Raw genomic sequence first — 25,715 nt, 5'->3', positions numbered from 1 at the left:
TTAAGCGCATGCCTGTGCAATGGCACTCGGTGCGGAGGTGGCCGATTCTAATTCGGAGAAATTATCACTGCTAGTAATTGACAGGCGAGGGAACGAGAGGTGTTGGCGTAATTTTCCTGATCATCAGACTTTGTGCCAATCTCCCGGGTTACATTTCAAATTCCTCCGCAGTGTCTCATAAACTAAGGGCTCGTGACACTGTTGATGGTGATCTGTCTGTCGCATGGGGACGCAAAGTTCGGCAGCCACATTCGTGCTATTTCTACATCTACATCTACATCTACATTGATACTCCGCAAGCCACCTAACGGTGTGTGGCGGAGGGCACTTTACGTGCCACTGTCATTACCTCCCTTTCCTGTTCCAGTCGCGTATGGTTCGCGGGAAGAACGACTGTCTGAAAGCCTCCGTGCGCGCTCTAATCTCTCTAATTTTACATTCGTGATCTCCTCGGGAAGTATAAGTAGGGGGAAGCAATATATTCGATACCTCATCCAGAAACGCACCCTCTCGAAACCTGGCGAGCAAGCTACACCGCGATGCAGAGCGCCTCTCTTGCAGAGTCTGCCACTTGAGTTTATTAAACATCTCCGTAACGCTATCAAGGTTACCAAATAACCCAGTGACGAAACGCGCCGCTCTTCTTTGGATCTTCTCTATCTCCTCCGTCAACCCGACCTGGTACGGATCCCACACTGATGAGCAATACTCAAGTATAGGTCGAACGAGTGTTTTGTAAGCCACCTCCTTTGTTGATGGACTACATTTTCTAAGCACTCTCCCAATGAATCTCAACCTGGTACCCGCCTTACCAACAATTAGTTTTATATGATCATTCCACTTCAAATCGTTCCGTACGCATACTCCCAGATATTTTACAGAAGTAACTGCTACCAGTGTTTGTTCCGCTATCATATAATCATACAATAAAGGATCCTTCTTTCTATGTATTCGCAATACATTACATTTGTCTATGTTAAGGGTCAGTTGCCACTCACTGCACCAAGTGCCTATCCGCTGCAGATCTTCCTGTATTTCGCTACAATTTTCTAATGCAGCAACTTCTCTGTATACTACAGCATCATCCGCGAAAAGCCGCATGGAACTTCCGACACTATCTACTAAGTCATTTATATATATTGTGAAAAGCAATGGTCCCATAACACTCCCCTGTGGCACGCCAGAGGTTACTTTAACGTCTGTAGACGTCTCTCCATTGATAACAACATGCTGTGTTCTGTTTGCTAAAAACTCTTCAATCCAGCCACACAGCTGGTCTGATATTCCGTAGGCTCTTACTTTGTTTATCAGGCGACAGTGCGGAACTGTATCGAACGCCTTCCGGAAGTCAAGAAAAATAGCATCTACCTGGGAGCCTGTATCTAATATTTTCTGGGTCTCATGAACAAATAAGGCGAGTTGGGTCTCACACGATCGCTGTTTCCGGAATCCATGTTGATTCCTACATAGTAGATTCTGGGTTTCCAGAAATGACATGATACGCGAGCAAAAAACATGTTCTAAAATTCTACAAGAGATCGACGTAAGAGATATAGGTCTATAGTTTTGCGCATCTGCTCGACGACCCTTCTTGAAGACTGGGACTATCTGTGCTCTTTTCCAATCATTTGGAACCCTCCGTTCCTCTAGAGACTTGCGGTACACGGCTGTTAGAAGGGGGGCAAGTTCTTTCGCGTACTCTGTGTAGAATCGAATTGGTATCCCGTCAGGTCCAGTGGACTTTCCTCTATTGAGTGATTCCAGTTGCTTTTCTATTCCTTGGACACTTATTTCGATGTCAGCCATTTTTTCGTTTGTGCGAGGATTTAGAGAAGGAACTGCAGTGCGGTCTTCCTCTGTGAAACAGCTTTGGAAAAAGGTGTTTAGTATTTCAGCTTTACGCGTGTCATCCTCTGTTTCAATGCCATCATCATCCCGTAGTGTCTGGATATGCTGTTTCGAGCCACTTACTGATTTAACGTAAGACCAGAACTTCCTAGGATTTTCTGTCAAGTCGGTACATAGAATTTTACTTTCGAATTCAATGAACGCTTCACGCATAGCCCTCCTTACGCTAACTTTGACATCGTTTAGCTTCTGTTTGTCTGAGAGGTTTTGGCTGCGTTTAAACTTGGAGTGGAGCTCTCTTTGCTTTCGCAGTAGTTTCCTAACTTTGTTGTTGTACCACGGTGGGTTTTTCCCGTCCCTCACAGTTTTACTCGGCACGTAGCTGTCTAAAACGCATTTTACGATTGCCCTGAACTTTTTCCATAAACACTCAACATTGTCAGTGTCGGAACAGAAATTTTCGTTTTGATCTGTTAGGTAGTCTGAAATCTGCCTTCTATTACTCTTGCTAAACAGATAAACCTTCCTCCCTTTTTTTATATTCCTATTAACTTCCATATTCAGGGATGCTGCAACGGCCTTATGATCACTGATTCCCTGTTCTGTACATACAGATTCGAAAAGTTCGGGTCTGTTTGTTATCAGTAGGTCCAATATGTTATCTCCACGAGTCGGTTCTCTGTTTAATTGCTCGAGGTAATTTTCGGATAGTGCACTCAGTATTATGTCACTCGATGCTCTGTCCCTACCACCCGTCATAAACATCTGAGTGTCCCAGTCTATATCTGGTAAATTGAAATCTCCACCTAAGACTATAACATGCTGAGAAAATTTATGTGAAATGTATTCCAAATTTTCTCTCAGTTGTTCTGCCACTAATGCTGCTGAGTCGGGAGGTCGGTAAAAGGAGCCAATTATTAACCTAGTTCGGTTGTTTAGTGTAACCTCCACCCATAATAATTCACAGGAACTATCCACTTCTACTTCACTACAGGATAAACTACTACTAACAGCGATGAACACTCCACCACCGGTTGCATGCAATCTATCCTTTCTAAACACCGTCTGTACCTTTGTAAAAATTTCGGCAGAATTTATCTCTGGCTTAAGCCAGCTTTCTGTACCTATAACGATTTCAGCTTCGGTGCTTTCTATCAGCGCTTGAAGTTCCGGTACTTTACCAACGCAGCTTCGACAGTTGACAATTACAATACCGATTGCTGCTTGGTCCCCGCATGTCCTGACTTTGCCCCGCACCCGTTGAGGCTGTTGCCCTTTCTGTACTTGCCCAAGGCCATCTAACCTAAAAAACCGCCCAGCCCACGCCACACAACCCCTGCTACCCGTGTAGCCGCTTGCTGCGTGTAGTGGACTCCTGACCTATCCAGCGGAACCCGAAACCCCACCACCCTATGGCGCTAGTCGAGGAATCTGCAGCCCACACGGTCGCAGAACCGTCTCAGCCTCTGATTCAGACCCTCCACTCGGCTCTGTACCAAAGGTCCGCAGTCAGTCCTGTCGACGATGCTGCAGATGGTGAGCTCTGCTTTCATCCCGCTAGCGAGACTGGCAGTCTTCACCAAATCACATAGCCGCCGGAAGCCAGAGAGGATTTCCTCCGATCCATAGCGACACACATCATTGGTGCCGACATGAGCGACCACCTGCAGATGGGTGCACCCTGTACCCTTCATGGCATCCGGAAGGACCCTTTCCACATCTGGAATGACTCCCCCCGGTATGCACACGGAGTGCACATTGGTTTTCTTCCCCTCTCTTGCTGCCATTTCCCTAAGGGGCCCCATTACGCGCCTGACGTTGGAGCTCCCAACTACCAGTAAGCCCACCCTCTGCGACTGCCCGGATCTTGCAGACTGAGGGGCAACCTCTGGAACAGGACAAGCAGCCATGTCAGGCCGAAGATCAGTATCAGCCTGAGACAGAGCCTGAAACCGGTTCGTCAGACAAACTGGAGAGGCTTTCCGTTCAGCCCTCCGGAATGTCTTTCGCCCCCTGCCACACCTTGAAACGACCTCCCACTCTACCACAGGTGAGGGATCAGCCTCAATGCGGGCAGTATCCCGGGCAACCACAGTCGTAGTCCGATCAGGGGATGCGTGGGACGAGCTGGCCGTCCCCGACAAACCCCCATCCCGACCCCCACAGTGATGCCCATTGGCAACAGCCTCAAGCTGTGTGACCGAAGCCAACACTGCCTGAAGCTGGGAGCGAAGGGATGCCAACTCAGCCTGCATCCGAACACAGCAGTTGCAGTCCCTATCCATGCTAAAAACTGTTTTGCTAAGAACGTCTGAACTAATCTACAGAGAGCGCAAACAAATCGACAAAATTTAAACGGTTATTAAAATACAAGATTGCCTAGTAAATGCAGTAATGCTGCTACTTACGCACTGCTGACACTGCTCGGCGGCGGAAGGAGACTAAGCGAAATTACACTATTCAGGTACTAAAACACGATGCTACACTCTCAAATACTATAATACGCCCGAAATTTATGAATTAAACAATGCAAGAACCAAAAACACGCAAAGAAATTAAGAATTAAACTATGTAACAAATGAGTGAGCTAGGAGTATACGACTTGCTGCTCAGCTGCTTATCCAACGGCGGCAGGGAGCACACTGACTGCGACCAACCGACACTGGCCGTTCAAAACAAAACAGTAGACAAACGACTACGCGAATTTACACTATTCAGGTACTAAAACGCGATGCTACAACTCTCAAATACTATAATACGCTCGAAATTTATGAATTACACAATGCAAGTACCAAAAACACGCAAAGAAATTAAGAATTAAACTATGTGAGTGAGCTAGGAGTATACGACTTGCTGCTGCAGCTGCTTATCCAACGGCGGCAGGGAGCACACTGACTGCGACCAACCGACACTGGCCGTTCAAAACAAAACAGTAGACAAACGACTACGCGAATTTACACTATTCAGGTACTAAAACTCGATGCTACAACTCTCAAATACTATAATACGCCCGAAATTTATGAATTACACAATGCAAGTACCAAAAACACGCAAAGAAATTAAGAATTAAACTATGTAACAAATGAGTGAGCTAGGAGTATACGACTTGCTGCTGCAGCTGCTTATCCAACGGCGGCAGGGAGCACACCAAAAGTAGAGAAGACTGTGTGTCAGCATTGGAATCCGTAATCACCCTTCTTTTACGATCATAAGATACAAGCATGACTTCACACTACATACACATTCATTACAATCACCTACATTCAACACGTACACCTAAGACAACTCTTATACACCGCTATGGTAAGGGAGCATTGTACGCAGAGCGAGGAAACCCTTTCCGAATAGGCAGCTGGATCTACCCCTAGACATTAATGTAAAATGAGTTTTTCTTAATTATATTTCACACTCCAACTAAACGGAAATGGCATAAGAGAACTCTATTTGGTCTTGCAAAAAATTGTTACAGGGATGGCCATCTTTACACAGGCCCCATGCCTGTGTTGGTGCATCTACATGATGATGCCACTAGTGAATATCCGACACACTGTTAGAATTACGCTCACCAACTTAAAGCTAACTTAATTTCTGTTTATACTAACAGAAATGCTACTGCCAAATTAACATAGAGGTTGCGTTTCCTCGCAGTTTTTGCTACAGTATTGGCTACAATCTAGGTAACGTTTCCTGCATGTATATCCTCAAGGTTGATTTCGTGGGCAGACTTCCAGTTGTGAAGCGCGCAAATCAACAAAACATCTGAACTGTCTTCTCAAGCCCAGAGTGTTAAACAGACATTCTATATAAATATGAACCTGGCCCTGTAATGGAGCAGATATTAGGTGCAATTAGAAATGCTGCTGTCACGTAAATAGAATGCATAAATTAATAACAGTGAAAGGTTCGGATCTATTCTAGAAAGACAAAACAGCTATTCCCCTTTTCATTCTACATATAATTTATCACTGTGCTTTCACAGGTCAAGTGATACACAACAAACCTGTTCAATTACTTACAACACTCAATAACAAAATATTTAACTCTTTGACATATTTAATGGGCGATTATTAAATTCGTTATCTCTACGTATGAACATTTTTATCACAGGCAAGATTGATTAAAACTCTTCATCCGCTAACTTATATCTACGCTAGTGTAGCTGGTCAATGCACTGAGTTGGTGGAGAATGATTTTTCTTTTTAAACCAATGAAAAACTCATGTACTCAATGTGATGGTAGGTTAGTATCCTAGCTTTTGATATTCAGTGGTCAAAGCATACGCAATTTGGAGTGAGCAAAATCTCTACTCAACATTTACTGTGGCCTAATGCGTGATGTTACTTTACCCAGCGAGATCTGCAATGGCGTTGTCTCTGTGCTAAATCTGCAATGCTAATTCCCTACTCTGGCCTCGACTGAATTTACTTAGTCTCAGCTTTCCTTGGTTCGAAGAACGTTAATTCTTCCCTAGTCTAAATAATGGCAATCGCACACTTCCTAAAGGTTGGAGCAACGTGGACAATTTCTTTGCCTGCAAAAATTCCCGCAAGAATAATTAATTACCTCTTTGCTATCTGTCGCCACAATACATGAAGCATGTCGTCAACACTTCGTAGAGGCAAAGCTCTCAACACCCTCGCCATTTTCCACACATTTCCGCGGTCCGCCAAAAGACGAGAGAGAATTCTTTTTGAAATCTTAGTTCACAAAATGCTTTTATATAGTGGGGTCTCCTCATCGTGTCACATTTGCGTCGCCAGGTATGGCTTCGGCCAATCGCCGTCTAGTTAGAGGTGAATTTTATTTTTCTTGCCGAGTCACCGCCTAGCCCTGTTAAAACCGTCCAGCCACTTACCCTTGGTGCCGGCCGTATTTAGGTTAAAAGGAATAGTGTACTGTTCTGGCCTTATTCCTTTCTGTGCTGAAGCTCGCCATTCTCTTGTTAAGTGGGGTTATCCAATGCCATTAACCAACTGCTCGGTTCGTGTCCAAAATGCATTTCACTTTAACTTACTTATGCATGCCCCTGTCCTTATGTTGGTAGATATTGTTTTGTTAGTTTTCGGTACATGAGATTATTGTAATTGATTTTTGTTTATGTAATATAATTATTGTTTTATGAGGATGTCATACCGTATCGTACTGTCATTACGGATCAAGCTGATGTAAGGTCCGTAAAACCTGGACGCCTTACACATGCTGTCCCTTCCCAATTAATTTCGTGCTGCTGTATTCAATGGTTGACGCATTGCTCATTGCAGTGCAAAATTTTAAATTCAGTCAATTTTAATCATTGTCCAGCTACTGGTCTAACTTATGCTAGATGTTTTTATCCTATTCTGATTTGAAATGTATTGCTTTACATGGCATTTTCTATTTAGATGATTATTATATCGCTTTACCGTCCTTTGTAGCAGTTATTTGACTAATCTTTCAACTTTTTTCTCTCAAGTACTTGTGGTTAACTTCTACTAAAATGGTTCATTCTCCCTTTATATTCTCTCTTCACAATAACTTCAGGCACTCCGCAATTCTGAATATTCATGATATTGATGATTATGAAAGTTGAGTGAAGTTAAGGAAGCGTTTGTTACTTATATCTATTTTCCACACGTAAATACTATGTCAATATTGAATTGTCGTATTTAAAGTAGTCAATATTTTTGCATAACACAAACTTTATTCATTCACATTATTTCTCATTAAAAACACATGTTTCCAAAATATCTACAATATACAAATTCTTATTAACATATTTATATTGAATGGACATTTACAAATTTACACATGAAATACAAAATATAAAACATTGTACATTTATTAACACACTTTAACAATTTAAAAACTGAAATATGAAATACAGATGAAACACAAAGTACAAATTCTCAGTGGTACAGGTGCAACTGAATATTTATAGGCATCTCAGCTCCTTGCTGATGTGGTTATCTGTTGTGCCCTTTAAAATATTACAATGACTGCCACACGCATCACTTTCTTTCTTCACACATTTTAAACTTTAAACTTTGGGCTGGGTTTACTTCCCGATGCTGCTGTCGATCAGTGGTGGTTGATGCTGCTAGTCAGTTGTAGACTCGACGCGATTTTGATAAAGATTATCGACATTCATAGTTCTAAGTGTTCGATTACGAATGCTATTACATGGTCAATTCCATGTTGCATTCAAAAAATGGCTCTGAGCACTATGGGACTTAACATCTGAGGTCATCAGTCGCCTAGAACTTAGAGCTACTTAAACCTAACTAACCTAAGGACATCACACACATCCATGCCCGAGGCAGGATTCGAACCTGCGACCGTAGCAGTCGCGCAGTTCCGGACTGAAGCGCCTAGAACCGCTTGGCCACCGCGGCCGGCCATGTTGCATTGTTTTGATGACAAACTGCTCGTTAAAGGCAATGCCATGATGTGACAACATAAGTGGCCTTGTCCTTTGTTGGTGTAGTTGCCATCGAGGTTGATGAGTGTAGCCCATCGACAACTACTGCAGTTTGATATCCCCATTATGCATACTCTGTCTGATGGTTTGACCGCCTTTGGTTGGTTTGATAGTTAGGATAAAATAACTGCCACAGTTCTGTTGAATATTGCTTTCTGTTGATTCTGCCATACCTCATACTGGTTTAAGGTATAGGTTTTAGAAAGGAATCTTGCTGTCTTCTGCCCTCATCTTGGGCATCTTGGTGTAGTTGCCATCGAGGTTGATGAGTATAGCCCATCGACAACTACTGCAGTTTGATATCCCCATTATGCATACTCTGTCTGATGGTTTGACCGCCTTTGGTTGGTTTGATAGTTAGGATAAAATACCTGCCACAGTTCTGTTGAATATTGCTTTCTGTTGATTCTGCCATACCTCATACTGGTTTAAGGTATAGGTTTTAGAAAGGAATCTTGCTGTCTTCTGCCCTCATCTTGGGACCCTTTCTCCTCTTCGTTTCTTGCTGTGTTTTCATGTCTTCTTTTTTGGAACTTGCAACTTCTCGGGCATAGAGATAGGGTATGTTAATCAGTGAAAGTTATTCGGAAGGATTACCAGTAATGTTATGAGATATGATAAAGTTTGAATAGATAATTTCGGAAGTGATATTTCCTTTCAGTCATTAGCCTCTCCATTGGGTACTGAGAGTAATATTCCGAGTTTATTCTTCCAGGCGATTGTACTATGGAGCTGTTACCGACAGTTTGCTATTGTTAGTTGTTTCTATAACGTCGCCGTTAATGAGGTCGCTTCGCTTTCCTCGCAGGTGTGCGTTCTTTGTCCCTCACTGCTGCTGATTTTTCCCGTCCTCTCGCCATTGGGGTGAGGTGTGGGACAATATTCTTCAAAATACACCTAGCTCGGTCTCCGCACTAATGTGAAGTGTGAGTCAGTAAATTCCTTACTTCAGTCTCTGGTTTGTCGCCAATGTCCTATTGTGCAATCGTATAAGCTCACACTCAGACTGTAGCTTCCCGTCGACTTTCCGCACCTGTTGTTAGCTTATCTTCCTTCCCCAGACGATTGTAGTGACATGGCGTTGCGTGTGTTCTCTATTTCAACTCATTACCACTAGTTACAAGATCCTTTATCTTAATTTACAATGAACTTGACACTGAATATTTACATGAATGATACAATGAATATTTAATTAGTTTTTTTAGTACTTTACAGAAATTTATCATTTACACCGTAAGTTATTTTATTTTGTAATGGTTCCTTTACTTTGTGAATGAGTATGGATTCATGATATGTAGGTTAGTTAGTACATCATGCCATTAGTTTTCTTTCATATTTTTGAGCTACTTTAACGATTTACATGATTGCTATTATTGTACCTAAATTTGAATATTTACATGTTTGTGGCTCGTCGTGTCTGCCTCTTGAGATTTGCTACTACCTGAAACATATCTACATTCGTTTGCTCTATCATCTGTAATCCACTTATATTTTTGTTTCCATGCCTACTTGCCGTATGACCACAGCAAGAATTATAATTCATTATAAGCCTTAGGGTGGCTGACGTGATGTACACCTATATTTTTTCCTGTTCTTGGATTCACCAATTCTGCCGCATTTGCATGAACCACTTTACTAATTAACAAGGATCCCTTATAAACAGGATAAAATTCATGACTCACCTGTTTTCCTTTATTAGATAATAAGTGAGTTCTAACAAGAACCAGCTGCCCCACAGTGGATTCCCATGTGGACGCACCCTGTATGCTCTGAGCATCCTTTTTGCAACTGATCGTTTAATGTTTTCGAGTGCTAATTTTATTGGTTGGTTCAAATGGCTCTGAGCACTATGGGACTCAACTGCTGAGGTCATTAGTCCCCTAGAACTTAGAACTAGTTAAACCTAACTAACCCAAGGACATCACTAACATCCATGCCCGAGGCAGGATTCGAACCTGCGACCGTAGCGGTCTTGCGGTTCCAGACTGCAGCGCCGTTAACCGCACGGGCTAATTTTATTATCTGCTGGTGTGATGGTCTTCTGGATGGGGGAACTATACAACTTCTCTTACCCTATCCACTAGTCTTTTATTTGTGAGCGCTGTGACTGGTGGTAAACGTGTAGTACTGTGCGGCATTACGTTAATAATAGTCTGTAAATGATGTAAATTGGCATCCCATGTGGTATGTCGTGAACTACAGTACAGATGACACCATGTCCCAATATCCTTAATCGTTCGTTCCTCACAACTGGCGCTTGGTTTGTAACTGGATACGAAGATCGGTTTAATTTTATGTCTTCTTAAAGTTGCCAACCAAGGTGTAGACCTACATTGGGGCCCATTATCTGAAATCAACCTTTCTACATGCCCTACCTGCTTGAGAAAATCACGTTGTAGTGTCTTACTGATTGTAACACCCGTTGCAAGTTTCAAAGGGATCAAAGTGACAGACTTTGATGTTAACTCTAACACTACAAAGATAAACGTGTTCCCACTCCTTGTCCTTGGTAACGGTCCCATCAAATCTGTTGCTGCTTAGTTTTTTCAGTATTATGGGTGATAATGGTGGTCTAGTCTGAAAAGTAACGTGTTTGGCTCGTTGGCAATCCTTACGTTTTTTTAGTACTTGCCGAATACGTCTTTCCATGTTGGGGAACTGTGCGGTGTCTCTAATTTTCATAAAACACTTTTTCGCTCCAAAGTGCCCATTACTTAAGTGAGTGTACCATACATGCTTGTTTACGAGTTCAACATAAACACATACTGTCCATAAATTTGTACTTGGGTCTCGTCTGTAGAACAGCACGTCATTCTTCAGCAAATAATGCTGACGCTTGTCAACCGAGTTCTTGTCTTTCCACTTATGTTTGACCCTTAACACCTCTGGATCTTTGTTCTGTTCGTTTGAAAAGTTTGAGAAGGCTTTTATGCGGTTTTCAAAAGGAGCTCCACTTATATAATATATACCAATTTGGTCTTCATCTGCACCGAACTTCGTGTTACTTGGGATTGTACCATGTGGACACCTGGAAAGACAATCTTCTAGGGTGTTTGCTAGTCCCGGGCTATGTTTTACACAGAAATCATACTCTTGCAAGATTAAAATCCACCTTGCTAGTCTACCATGTGTCAACTTCGCTGTGAATAAAAACTCACGAGCTTTATGATCTGTGTATACAATAATTTTCCTCCAGAATAGAAAATATCTAAACTTTTGGAAACCCCAGACTACCGCTGAAGCTTCCAGCTCTGTAATGGAATGATTCTTCTCGCTTTTTGATAAGACACGACTCGCAAATACAATGGTTTTATGCTTTATCTGTCCATCTTGTTCGTAGTGTTGAAATAATACTACGCCTAACCCAGTCTTGGCGCTGTCTGTTGTCACAAAAATCTGGGATGAGATCTGGATGTGACAGTATCGGTGCTTCCGTTAACGTCTTTTTCAACTTCTGAAATTCTTGTTCTGCAGTATCATCCCATATCCATGGAGTGTTTTTACCAGTTAAACTGCATAATCGGGGTGTAGCTAGAGTGTCTACACAGATGAACCTTTTAAAAAAGATTACCAGTCCCAGAAAGCCTTTGAGCGTCTTCCTATTATATGGTGTTACAAAATGTCTTATTGCCTCTAGTTTTTGTGGGTTCGGTTTTATTTCCTGTGCAGATATGACATGTCAAGTCTATGTGTTGTGTTCCAAATTTGGATTTTTTCAAATTTACCGTTACCCCATGTTCTTTAAGTGTTTTCAGTAAGGTATCTAAAATTTCATTATGTTTCTCCCACGATGACTCTGCTATGAGGATGTCATCCACATAAAATGTGAATCACTCGTGTAACTCCTTAGTTAAAATACTTCCTAGACCTCGAACAAAAGCTGCGGATAAAATGTTCAATCCGGAGGAGTGTCTTTTAAACCTATAACACCTTCCAAAAGCAGTGAATTTCCTGCATTCTGGAGCTAATTCAGTTTGCCAAAAGCTACCTCGTAAATCGATTGATGATAATACTTTTACATTATGAAATTTTTGGAGCAAATCATCTAGTCGCATGGGTCGATTTGTTTCTGGAACTATTATTGTGTTTATTTGCCTGGAATCTAACACCAAACGAATAATTTCATCATCCTTTTCCACAACACGTAATGGGCTGTAATAAGTTGACAGTATCTGTTCAATAACACCGTCTTGTTCCTTCTGATTAAACTCCAAGAATACAGCATGTCGGTAACTCAATGGGATGTTATATGGAGCTGTTCTAAAAGGCTTATGGTCCGTAACCTCGAATCAGTATTGTAGATCTTTAATTGCTCCAGGTTTCGGTTCAAATACAATCGCTTGCTTGAGTAATATTCTATCTAATTCCAACCTTTGCTGATATGTTAACCCCTCTATACTTCATTATTTTTTCGATATCTGGGTAAATGTCTTCTATTATTCCCAAATCCATAGGCACTAAATCGTTCATGCTTAGATATCGCGGATTATCCTGACAAGCAATATCTCCATCTAATTGCATTTGTAACTGTGTAAAAATTCCACACATTTCTTCAAGTCTCAGGTTTTCCTCAAATTTTAAGTTGATTTCGCCTCAAGTGGCACTTCCTCTGCCCATATCCAACACAGCTTTATGTTGGTTAAGAAAGTCAGCTCCGATAATCATATCGACTGACATCTTTGGTGGGCCGGCCATGGTGGCCGAGCGGTTCTAGGCGCTACGGTCTGGAACCGCGCGACCGCTACGGTTGCAGGTTGGAATACTACCTCAGGCATGGATGTGTGTGATGTCCATAGGTTAGTTAGGTTTAAGTAGTTCTAAGTTCTAGGGGACTGATGACCTCAGACGTTAAGTCCCATAGTGCTCAGAGCCATTTTTGAACATCTTTGGTGGTATGACAAAATTCGTTTCTGTTACATGACCCTGGCAGTCAAATGCAAGTCTTGTCCGCCTTCGACGAACGTCCCATAATTGGTCCGTTTACTTTGACCTTTCGTGCTTTTAACACTAATAAATCATTGTCACTATTGCAACGATTGAATAACGGCTCTGATATCGCTGTTAACTCACTCCCACTATTCACTATTGCGTTAACGACAATACCCTTGACTGTTACCCGAAGTAACGGACTTATCTCCGAAGTACTCTCGTCTTCGACTTTCTCCATTAATATGTCCTCAGTTATTTCGCAATTTAACCGATGTATGTGTGTTTGTTCTGTGACAACTGGATGTTTACGGGCATCCATAGTTACTTCATCTTCCATCAACATCTGATGTCCTTCATCGAAAGTTTGGGGAGAAGTACTTCCCCTTTCTAAATTGTCCAATTCTATTCTCGCTGCTTCTAGATCAGCTTCTACAGTAACTAATCTAGATTTTAAATCATCATTTTCACACCTTACTACTTCCTTCAAGTTTGTCTCCTCGTCACACATCCGGGTAATCGTGTTTAATTTGGATTTTCGAGGCTGGCAAGTATCCTTTAAGTGTGACAGTATTTCACACTTAAATTCTGGGGATTCGTCGGATTCTACATTAATTGTGTCTGTACTCGCACCCTGATTCAACTCGTTATCATATTTGTTATCTGCCACTGAGAGTTGCAGATTCAAATTTTCAGCTATGTCGTCATTTATTACGACGCTGTCTCCTTTCTCTGCTGTTATGATTACATAGTCTCGGTAATACTGCCGTACTATGTCATATGTATGAATGCAATCTCGCGGCGAGAACACTGAATAAAATGTTCTTCGGTTTCCAAGCGCGTCAGTTGCTTAAAAGTACACCAGCTTTCGGCCAAGCACTCCTTGGCCATTGTCAAGTGCTATGACTGCCAGTGGGCTGTTGGTGCGCCCTTATATACGCTAGCTGCCGGCTGTGACGTCACTGGTGCCCGTGACGTTGCCATATATGGGTATGTTTTGAGTCGGCGTTCGATGTGCCCTCTTCAACCGCGTGATCGCTGATCCCACGCAGCGCTGAGCTGCAAGCCACCGCCTCAATTCAGGGTGTTTGCGGTAATTTTTATTTCAGCAGCTTCCTTCATTAAACTGTCCCGGAAACCGTTAGTTCGAGCCACGACAGACGTATCGTCAAATTTTATGTGGTGACCGTTTTCTAACGCATACTCAGCTAACGCAGATTTCTCTGGATAGCGTAGGCGATAATACCTCTCATGTTCTTTCCTACGTTGTTCCACAGTACGCACTGTTTGTTCGATGTACTTCTGCCACACTCACAAGATATTTCGCAGACTCCAGGTGTTCTGAGACCTACTGCGTCTTTAATTGGTCTCAGTAATTGACGGATTTTCGTTGGATGCCTGAATATTGATTTGATCTTGTGTCTTTTCAACAGGCGGCTTATCTTGCCCGACACAGAGCCACAGAATGGCAGTAAAGCAAGTTCTTTTCCTGATCTTCGTCGGTAGTCTTCTGCTGATATTTCCCAGAAATCACTTCTTTCACTTGATGGGCACTGTAGCAGTTATTCCTGAAAACCTTGCATAGGTGGCTCAGTTCATGGGGCAGGTAATCGTCGTCTGATATTACTCTTGCACGATGCACCAATATTTGTAATACTGTGCGCTTCTGTGCTGGATGATGATGGGTGGTGGCGTGCAGGTACACGTCTGTGTGTGTGGGTTTTCTGTAGACGCTGTGGCCAAGGCACCCATTTCGTTTAAGGTGGACAAGGACGCCGAGGAAGTGCAATGCATTATCTTTTTTCACCTCCATGGTGAACTGGATATTACTGTTGATCCCACTGAGGTGTTCCGAAAACTCGTCGAGATTTCCCGATTGATCTGTTATTCTTTCTTGAACAAGGGGTCGCAATCCACACTGTTCCCTACGGTTACCGTGATGTTCTGGCATACGCTGGTTTGGACTAACTTCCCGTTCGCGGTTTGCGGGTTCGGACTGGCATCCACATGTTCCCTTCCGTCTTACGTCACATGTAATTTCGCGTACCCTTTCTGTCGGATTATCGGCAACTCTTGATTTTGCAGTTTTCACAGTAGTATCTACCGACACTAAAGTGGATTCTGTCGTCGTCTGCGACTCCTCACTAACACTTTCTACGTCACCTCGACTTTCGATCGAAAGTAAAACTTCCGATTTCAGTCATTGAGATTGGTGTTCGTTTTTCTCTCGTATTTTTAAAATACGAGCATGGAATTTGTTTAATGCTGCTTTTGTCGTTCTTTTGTGAGACATCGTCTCAGCAATAACTTGTTTCGCTTTCGTCGTCGCTTTGATGGCAAAAGCTTCGACTTGTTGTTTAACCCTTTTGACACTTTGTTGCGTAACTTCACACAACGTAACCATGTCTATGTGAACAGTGTCAATGTCTGTTCTCAATTGTTTGTGCCCTGCAACGAGCGTTTGAAGCGCGATTTGCTCTTCCTTATCTTCAGTTCGCATTTGATCTAATTGATCTTGAATATTATCACTCGTTTTTTGTATTTCCTTGTTAGTTTCTTTCAGTCCCAGTGTTATGAGCACATTTAATTCTTTTTGACCTTGTGTTATGTGCCCTTCAATTCGCTTTTCTGATTCCTGTCATTGTTGTAATAAACGCTGCAATTCCTGAGACCGTTGTAATAAAATGGTTCAAATGGCTCTGAGCACTATGGGACTTAACATCTATGGTCATCAGTCCCCTAGAACTTAGAACAACTTAAACCTAACTAACCTAACGACAACACACAACACACAACACCCAGCCATCACGAGGCAGAGAAAATCCCTGACCCCGCCGGGAATCGAACCCGGGAACCCGGGCGTGGGAAGAGAGAACGCTACCGCACGACCACGAGATGCGGGCACCGTTGTAATAAACGCTGCAACATTCCGAATATGTTTGCGTTTTCACCTACACAATTTTCGCCTGTTTTCGTCTGATGTAACCATTCCCTATCTCGTTTTTGGTGAACCGTTTCCTTCACTTCCAAACATAGTGTAGGAGCACTAACACTCGTTCTTTCACGCAATTGCAAACCTGCCGGATTAAACATGATTACGTTTGGTTCAATATGCAGAAAATCACTATCTACAGACTCAGTGTCTGATTCATTAGCGACGCCGTTCTCATGTCCATTGTATGGACCATATTGAACATCATGTGTTACATTTTCTGCCTCATTCCGTGTTTCTACGTGTCCTGCCTCGTGTTGTTCACGCTGATGTACCTCTTGCATGCCCAACTCGACCCTATCAAGATCTTCGATGACTTTGCTTTGTCTTAATCTATTATTATCTGTCATTTTTGAGCGTTCCACTAAGCTTTGGTGTTCGCGAATTTTCCGATCCCGACTACGCGTTAACATCTGATCATATGACTTGATCCTGCCCCAAAATATCATCCATGGTCCTATATTCAATATCAAAATCCATTTCCTCGTCTTTTATATAGCCTTTGCTTACTGGAGTTAGGTCAGAACTCAACACAACCAAATTCAACGATGTGTTGCGCCTGAAAATAAGAAATACATGAATACAATTCTATCTACACTTACTGCGCAGTTGAGTCACATTTACATTTTTTTCTACTTTGCATTAGATTATTGTTAGGGAGTATTGTGTGTTTTGTACCTATCAAAATCAAACCCTCAATTTATCAGATTGCTGGTATTTCGAATCGTGGCAGGGTCGCCATTTGTGAAGCACGCGAATCGACAAAACATCTGAACTGTCTTCTCAGGCCCAGGGTGTTAGACATTCTAGATAAATATGAAATTGGCCCTGTAATGCAGCAAATATTAGGTGCAATTAGAAATGCTGCTGTCGCGTAACTAGAATGCATAAATTAATAAAAGTGAAAGGTTCATTCTAAATGATAATTAATTGAAACTCTCAGCTGCCGACACGTATTGCTGACATGCCTTGATGGGGACAGCTGAAAATGTGTGCATCGACCGGGGCTCGAACCCGGGATCTCCTGTTTACATGGCAGAGACTCTACCCACCTGAGCCACCGAGGATATAGATGAATAGCGCGACTACAGGTACTTACCCCTTGCATGCTTCCTGGGAGACCCACATTCCCAGCTGTCCAGAATTTACATATGTCATGTTCCTAATAGATGCTTTGCCCATCCATTCGTTACTCGCGTCCACTTAAGTTGACGATTCCCGTAAGAGCTCTCAACGCCCTCGCTATTTTCCACACACTTTCGTGGTCCGCTGTGAGACAAGAGAGATTTCTATTTGAAATTTTAGTTCTCAAAATGCTTTTATATAATGGGGATCTCCACACTGTGTCGTTTCTACGTCGCCCAGTATGGCTTCAGCCAATTACCGTCTAGTTAAAGGTGAATTTTATTTTTCTTGCCGGGTCGCCGCCTAGCCCTGTTAAAGCCATCCAGCCACTTACCCTCGGTCCCGTATTTACGTTAAAAGGGATAATGTATTGTTCTGGCCTTATCTCCTTCTGCGCTGGATCTCGCCGTTCTCTTGTTAAATGGGGTTTTCCCATGCAATTAACCACCTGCTCGGTTCGGCCGGCCGGAGTGGCCGTGCGGTTCTAGGCTCTACAGTCTGGAACCGAGCGACCGCTACGGTCGCAGGTTCGAATCCTGCCTCGGGCATGGATGTATGTGATGTCCTTAGGTTAGTTAGGTTTAATTAGTTCTAAGTTCTAGGTGACTGATGACCTCAGAAGTTAAGTCGCATAGTGCTCAGAGTCATTTGAACCACCTGCTCGGTTCATCTCCAAAATGCGTTTCACTTGAACTTACTTGTGCATGCCCCTGTCCTTATGTTGGCAGATATTGTTTTGTTAGTTTTCGGTACATGAGATTACTGCAATTGTTTGTATAATATTATTAGTGTTTGCTGATGATGTCATACTGTATCATACTGTCGTTATGGATCAAGCTCATGTAAGGTGAATAAAATGTGGACGCCTTACACAGTTATTACTTCGTCCCACATTTAACAGTATGTTTTTAGCACTTTCTTCCATCATATTTCACTTCACATTTATACGTAACCTTTACATAGCAGTAACAATTTAAAGTCTCACATCTTAGGGCATCCAGTAAGATGGACATGCAATAAACAGATGTGACAAATTGACATACTAACAATGTGGTAGGCTTCTGAACTGTGTAAAGAGTCTTTCAAACCTCCTGGAAAGACAATTTTTCTTGAAAAATGGTTTTTCAGACCTTTTTCGGGTAAAACGCGTTTTAGGCAGTCCGATAAAGAAGATTAGAGTGTTGGACCACATATTTCTTCGAAATAGCTGTAAAATCAAGGAAACAAACTCAGATACATAATTTAAAATAGGTTCATGTCAAAAATTACTGCAGTTGACAAGAGCTCTCGAAAGTTATTTTTTCATACAACGCTGTTTGATGATATAATTAAAAAACTTTACCTGGCAAGGGGCCACGCCACGCCATTCAAATAAACCAAAGCAGTTGGTTACTGTTGATGCTAGATAGTGTAACTAGCTTTTCTTCTGTGCTTGTGCCATTACTCACACCTAACAAGCGGCTTCTGCAGAATTTTATCAAAAGTTGCTGTTGTGGTTTTTAGTTTGTTTACATTACTCGTTTAGTACTGGCATATTCGAAAGAAGAGGAATTTGACATGCTGATGATACTCTAAGAATATCACCTGAAATATAATGAAGAACCAAAGAAACTGGTACACCTGCCTAATATCGTGATGTGCCCCCGAAGGCACGCAGAAGTGCCCCAACACTACGTGGCATGGACTCGACTAATGGCTGGAGGAGTGCTGGAGCAGTGCTGGAGGGAATTGACACCATGAATCTTGCAGGGCTGTCCATAAATCCGTAAGAGTTCTAAGGAGTGGAGATCTTTTCTGAATGGTATGTTGCAAGGCATCCCAGATACGCTCATTAATGTTCATGTCTGGGGAGTTGGTTGCCAGCGGAAGAGTTTAAACTAAGAAGAGTATTCCTGGAGCCACTCTGCAGCAACTCTGGACGTGTGGGGTGTCGCATTGTCCTGCTGGAATTGCCCATTTCCGTCGGAATGCACAATGGACATGAATGGATGCAGGTGATCAGACAGGATTCTTACTTATATGTCACCTGTCAGAATAGTATCTGGACGTATCAGGGGTCCCACAGCACTTAAAACTGTACACGCTCCAACCCATTACAGACCCACTTGAACAGTCCCCTGCTGACATGCAGTGTGCAAGGGTGGTTGGTTTTGGTTGGTTTAAAAGATTGGGGAAGGGACTAAACTGTGAGGCCATCGGTCCCTTGTTCCGAAGGAAAGGAGGCCACAAGGGTGAGAATAAGGCAATGAGTCTTACAACACCAAACAGAAAAATGAAAAACCACAACAATGACTGAGGGGCAACAAACATTTAGCTGGACAAAAGGGGACAAGAAAACCACAAAGACGCAAGAAAGCAGTTTACCATGGCTGGCTAACCATGAGGGTGAAAGGGAAAAGCCAGCCGCTCTCAACACATTAAAATCTCCACCCTGAGAGCACTAGGGTGGAGGACACAGGGACAAAGGACATGTGCTAAACCTTAGAGCAAATCATAAAACTCACCCTCACGAATAAAACATAAAAGGAAAGCTCCTGTTGAGGCACTGTCGCCCAACGCCGAAGGTAGGGTGCTGGGAAAGTTAAAAGTCCGCCAGAAAGCGACTAAAAGTGGGCAGTCCAGCAAGAGATAGACGACCGTCATTCGTGTGCCTCACCAACACCGAGGTGGGTCCTTGAGATGGAGAAGGTAACCATGCATCAGCCACGTATGGGCAATGCGGAGCCGACAGAGAACAACAGAGTCCCTGTGGGAGGCGCACATTCGGTCTTCCACACATTCGTAGTTTTCATAATGGCATGCAGCTTGTTGTGCATATTGATGTTATGCCATTCCATCTCCCAAAGCCACAAAACCTTTCAGCATAATAATGAACGCACGTCACTTTCAGTGAAGCCGATCTCCATAAGTGGTTTCCGGGTAGCCTGCTTGGCCAGCCTGTTGGCAAGTTTGTTGCCATGGATCCCGAAGTGACCTGGCGGTCCAGGCAAACACCGCTGAACGACTGGACTGTTCCAGGGCCTAGATGGACTCCTGAATGGTCGCTACCAAAGGATGACGAGGGTAGCACTTTTCAATAGCTTGTAGGCTGCTCAAGTAGTCTGTACACAGGAGAAATGACTCGCCTGGGCATGAGCGCATGTGTTCAAGAAAACGAGATACGGCTGCCAGCTCTGCAGTGAAAACACTGCACCCATCTGGTAAGGTGTGCTGTTCTATACGTCATCTATGAACATAGGCAAAGCCATCGTGACCATCAGCCATCGAGCCATCGGTGTAAACAACTTCATTGCCCCAGTCAGTGTTGAGAATCGAGAGGAAGTGACAGCAGAGAGTTGCAGGGTTAACTGAGTCCTGAGGGCCATGTGAAAGGTCCAGGCGAAGCCGTGCGCTAGGTGTACACCATGGAGGTGTCCACGAATGAAGCTCAAGTAAAGGTGGTTGAGGCAAGGACTCCAGTTCAGAGAGAAGGAATCGCACACAAATTGAAATTGTAAGCCCGGACCTGGGCCGCCGATGAGGGAGATGACAGCCGTAGGCGGGAAAAGGAGACAGTAATTCAGATGCACAGGAGAACTACAAACACGTGCAATGTAACTGGAGAGCAATTGATCACGCCTAATCTGCAATGGAGGGATTCTGGCCTCCACCAGGACGCTGGTCACTGGACTCATAGTAAAGGCTCAAGTCGCTAGGTGAACACCACAGTGGTGCACTGGGTCGAGTAAATGCAATGCTGAGGGTGCCGCCCACCCATAAACCACGCTCCCATAGCCAAGGTGGGATTGAACAAGGGCTCTGTGGAGTTGCAGCAGCACATAGCGATCTGCACCCCAGTTGGTGTTCCTCAGGCAACAGAGGGCATGAGGTGCTGCCAGCACTTCCGCTTAAGCTGACGAAGGTGAGGAAGCCAAGTCAATCAGGCGTCGAAAACCAGTCCTAAGACTCGGTATGTCTCCAATACGGTGAGTGGGTCATCATTAAGGTGCATCATGTAAGGCGCGCTTCCCCAATTCGCTTGTTCTTCAGGAAAATTTTGAAAAATGGAGATCAAACCTTACAGATGACTATCACATAAAGGCCAAAACGTGTGAGACTCCTTTTAGTCGCCTCTTACGACAGGCAGGAATACCTCGGACCTATTCTAACCTGCAGACCTGCAGGGGGAACTGGCCGATGACGAGGGGGTCCTGTGGATAGGGGGACAGCAGTGCCAGCAGCATGAAGAAGAGTGGCAGAGATGCCTTGGACGACTACATCAATGGAATTCGAGAAGGAGATGTCAAAGCAGACAGCAGAGAGGGCCCTGTGGAATTCCCAACATGGGGGCCTGTCTGCCTGGCGGCAGCAGGCGAACGATTGTGTCACTGGAAACTGGTCACTGTCACAAAGGTCATCATGGGATGACTGATGTAGGGAAGCCACGAGGGCAGGGGAGGAGATTGTGAAATCGAGTGCAGAGATGGTGTCATGAGTGACACTGAAGTGGGTAGGAGAACCATCGCTGAGGAGACACAAATCGAAGTCTGTGATAAGTTGGTCGATTAGGATACCCTGACCCATTGAAGTGACACTCCCCCAAAGTGGATGGTGGACATTGAAATCCCCAAGGAGGAGGAATGGGGGCGGGAGTTGCTGGATTAAGGTAGATAGTGCTAAATAAGCAAATGGCCTAGGTGGAGGGATTTAGACTTTGCAAATGGTGATTGCCAGAGTCGTTTGCACTCTAACCGCTGTCACTTCCAAGGTGGTACGTAGGGGGATCCAGTCACTAACGACATTGAGGTGAACCAAATTGCAGACCCCGCCAGATGCTATCCCAGGGCCAGTATGGTTCCGACAGAATGCTCGATAACCACGAAAAGTTGGAGAGTGGTCATCATGGAAATGCGTTTCTGGAAGAATGAGACAGAATGCAGAATAAGAGGAGACAAGACGTTGCATTTCCGGTAGGTGACGATAGTATCTGTTGCAGTTTCACTGGATGATCATGTGGCGCGTGTCCAAAGTAGGCATGAAGGAGCTGAGGAGAAGGTCAGGTCACTTTGGCAGCAATTATCACCGACAAGGATGGGGCAACATCCATAAATAAGATGTCAGACTCAGATTGCGAGGGAAGAGTTGGCACCTCCAGGGGCACTGGGGGCGCCTTGTCTTGGAATTTATGTTTCTTCGTCTTCTCTTTCTGAGGTGGAGGAGGGCAGGACACTGAGGGAGCACAGGTGTCTGCAAGATCAGGAACCGAAAGAGAGTGGGCGACCTTGGGGCACACAGATAGTGCGCCTCATGGCCGAGTGGTGATGAGAGTCTTCTGGCCTGAGAGACGCCGGGGAGAGCATTCATGGGAGGGAGCCTGATCACCGGCAGATGCTGTAGAAGGGGGTCACTTCTTCAGCCGGGGAGGAGTAGCAACTCCATGATGGGAGGTCGTGGGAACTGCAGGGGAAGTGGAGGGGAGAGTGGGGTGGGGCTGGGGTAAGGATGAGGGAGGAGGAGGAGGAGGAGGAGGAGGAGGAGGAGGAGGAAAGGAAGTAACAGTGGCAGAAGTTGAAAATAGTGACACTGGATGGAATCTCTCATACTTTTGGCGAGCCTCAGCTTAAGACAGGCGATCCAGGGACTTGTATTCTTGTATCTTCTTTTCTCTCTTGTAAGTCGGGCAATCTGGCGAGCGAGAGTAGTGGCGGTCAGCCGAATTGACACACACAGGTGGCGGAACACAAGGTTCCTCATGGATTGGGTGGCCACAGCCACCACACAAAGGGTCCACCGTACAGCGGGAAGACATATGCCCAAAATGCAAGCACCAAAAGCACTGCATAGGTGGAGCGATGTACGGCTTCACGTCACATCTGTAGCACATATCCTTTGTGGTGTCACCGCCAGACACCACACTTGCTAGGTGGTAGCCTTTAAATCGGCCGCGGTCCGACAGTATACGTCGGACCCGCGTGTCGCCACTGTCAGTGATTGCAGACCGAGCGCCACCACACGGCAGGTCTAGTGAGACGTCCTAGCACTCGCCCCAGTTGTACAGCCGACTTTGCTAGCGATGCTACACTGACAAATACGCTCTCATTTGCCGAGACGATAGTTAGCATAGCCTTCAGCTACGTCATTTGCTACGACCTAGCAAGGCGCCATTACCAGTTTATATTGAGATAATTAATTATGTATCATAAAGAGCGATGTTCTCCAATTATGGATTAAAGTTAAGTATTACATCAACTACGTACTTTATTTGCTACTATTAATTCCCTTAACTGTTCCAGACATCACGCGAGTCTGCGTGAGCTAAAAGCGTGCATTTCGGCCTCCTCTAGCATCACGGTGTTGGCTCTTCTGCCAATACTTCATCCTTGACATTCTCTGGGAGGTTATCCCCATCGAAAGCCAGAATGAAAGCGCCAGTATTGGTGTGGTTGTCTTTGCCACCCTTCCGTACACGTTGAACAAAATGAATGCCACGCCACTCCAGATTAGCTTGGAGTTCCTCATCAGTTTCCAGGATGAGGCCCCTATGAAAAATGACTCCCTGGGCCATATTCAGAGGAGGAGTGACAGACACTGCGACGTTGCCAAGACGTCATGGCACGATGAGCTGCGGATTGGGTGGCAGAAGAAGCTTTGATCAACAGTGGTCCTGATCATATCTTATTAAGAGACTCCACTTCACCAAACTTGTCCTCGATATTTTCCAGAAAAAACAATGGTTTTGTGGCAGTGAAAGTGTCCCCATCCGTCCTAGTACTGACGAGGTAACGGGGAAAGGGTTTTAGCCCAAGACGGCGAGCCTGGCCCTCCTCCCATAATGATGCCGGCGAAGGGGACGGGCCCACGTCATACGAGGCTGCATTTTAGGATCCTTCACCATTCAAAGATACGGCCGTTTGAGAACGGGCCAGATTTTTGCAGCTTGATACGCTTTATGCGCCAAGCACCCGCCCTGATACCACCCACTCTGAACAGGGGCTCTTCCCATGGCGCCACCCAGCCACAGCAAGGGCCATCTGGCACAGGGGCCGTTGACGGGAGCTCCGATGCTCCAAGAAGGCTAGCACCCACTCCTTGGCATACACAGGGAGGGAACAAAATTGCAACCAATGCAGGAAACCAAGGGAATAGCCATGTCGACATAAATCAAAACACCGTGAGAGGGAAAGGAGGTGGCAACGGGAAATGGAGCCTGGATAGGGAGGGAGGGGGAAGGGAGAAGGAAATGCAGCTAGGGAATTAAGAATGAGCTGCAATAACTCGGGGCCCCGTGTGCGCCACGCACGAACTCACGAAAGAACCGGGAGCCCAGTGGGGGGCGGAGCTATGACACCATGTTCCCATTTTCACCGAGTAGTCAAAACGCGTTCCTGTTACATTATCTCAGCTCGTCCTGTTTCCTCACAGGATGCGGTCTTAGATATAGCGCTTTAAGACTTCCATACACGTCAGACTTAAATTATGACGATCACCTACAGGGAGGCCAGGGCACAGACTTAGGAGTGGTTACAAGATGCAGAGGGACTGTCTAAAAACAGCGCTGGAGTTCTTGGTGTATGGGATCCTTTGCAGATAGCTTCGAAAAAAGTTGACTGGTATCGAGATACGAGACTGGCTCGAATATGATTCACCAGAGGCTGTAATAATTAAAAGACGTCTCTACAGCATCCAACACAAATATGTGGCTGAATGGATAGACTTCATTCCAAATTGCAGACAGCATTTCAGACTGCATTTCTGCCTGAGAGTGTACCACTATCAGCGACCCTTGTGTGCCTGTAGACTCAATACCGCTTTTTATGCAGGGTCATGGTAACATAGGCGTTATGATTGAGGTTTTAGTAGCGCAGTCCTTACGCAAAATGTATGTTGTGGGCTGTAGAATCCCTCTGTGATCAGCTTAAGATGTCATTTCTCAATAGCGTTCCTCGAAAAGAACAACGTGTTCCTTCCATGGATTCCCAGTTGTCCTATTTGGTGAGTGTAATCCGACTGTTGTTGTTGTGGTCTTCAGTCCTGAGACTGGTTTGATGCAGCTCCCCATGCTACTCTATCCTGCGCAAGCTTTTTCATCTCTCAGTACCTACTGCAACCTACATCCTTCTGAATCTGCTTAGTGTATTCGTCTCTTGGTCTCCCTCTACGATTTTTACCCTCTACGCTGCCCTCCAGTACTAAATTGGTGATCCCTTGATGCCTCAGAACATGTCCTACCAACCGATCCCTTCTTATAGTCAAGTTGTGCCACAAACGCCTCTTCTCCCCAATTCTATTCAATACCTCATCATTACTTATCTGATCTACCCATCTAATCTTCAGTATTCTTCTGTAGCACCACATTTCGAAAGCTTCTTTCTCTTCTTGTCTAAACTA

This window comes from Schistocerca americana, chromosome X, assembly GCF_021461395.2.
Source record: "Schistocerca americana isolate TAMUIC-IGC-003095 chromosome X, iqSchAmer2.1, whole genome shotgun sequence".
NCBI lineage: Eukaryota > Metazoa > Arthropoda > Insecta > Orthoptera > Acrididae > Schistocerca > Schistocerca americana.
The sequence above is the reverse complement of the archived record's forward strand: the minus strand, read 5'-3'. Positions refer to the sequence as shown.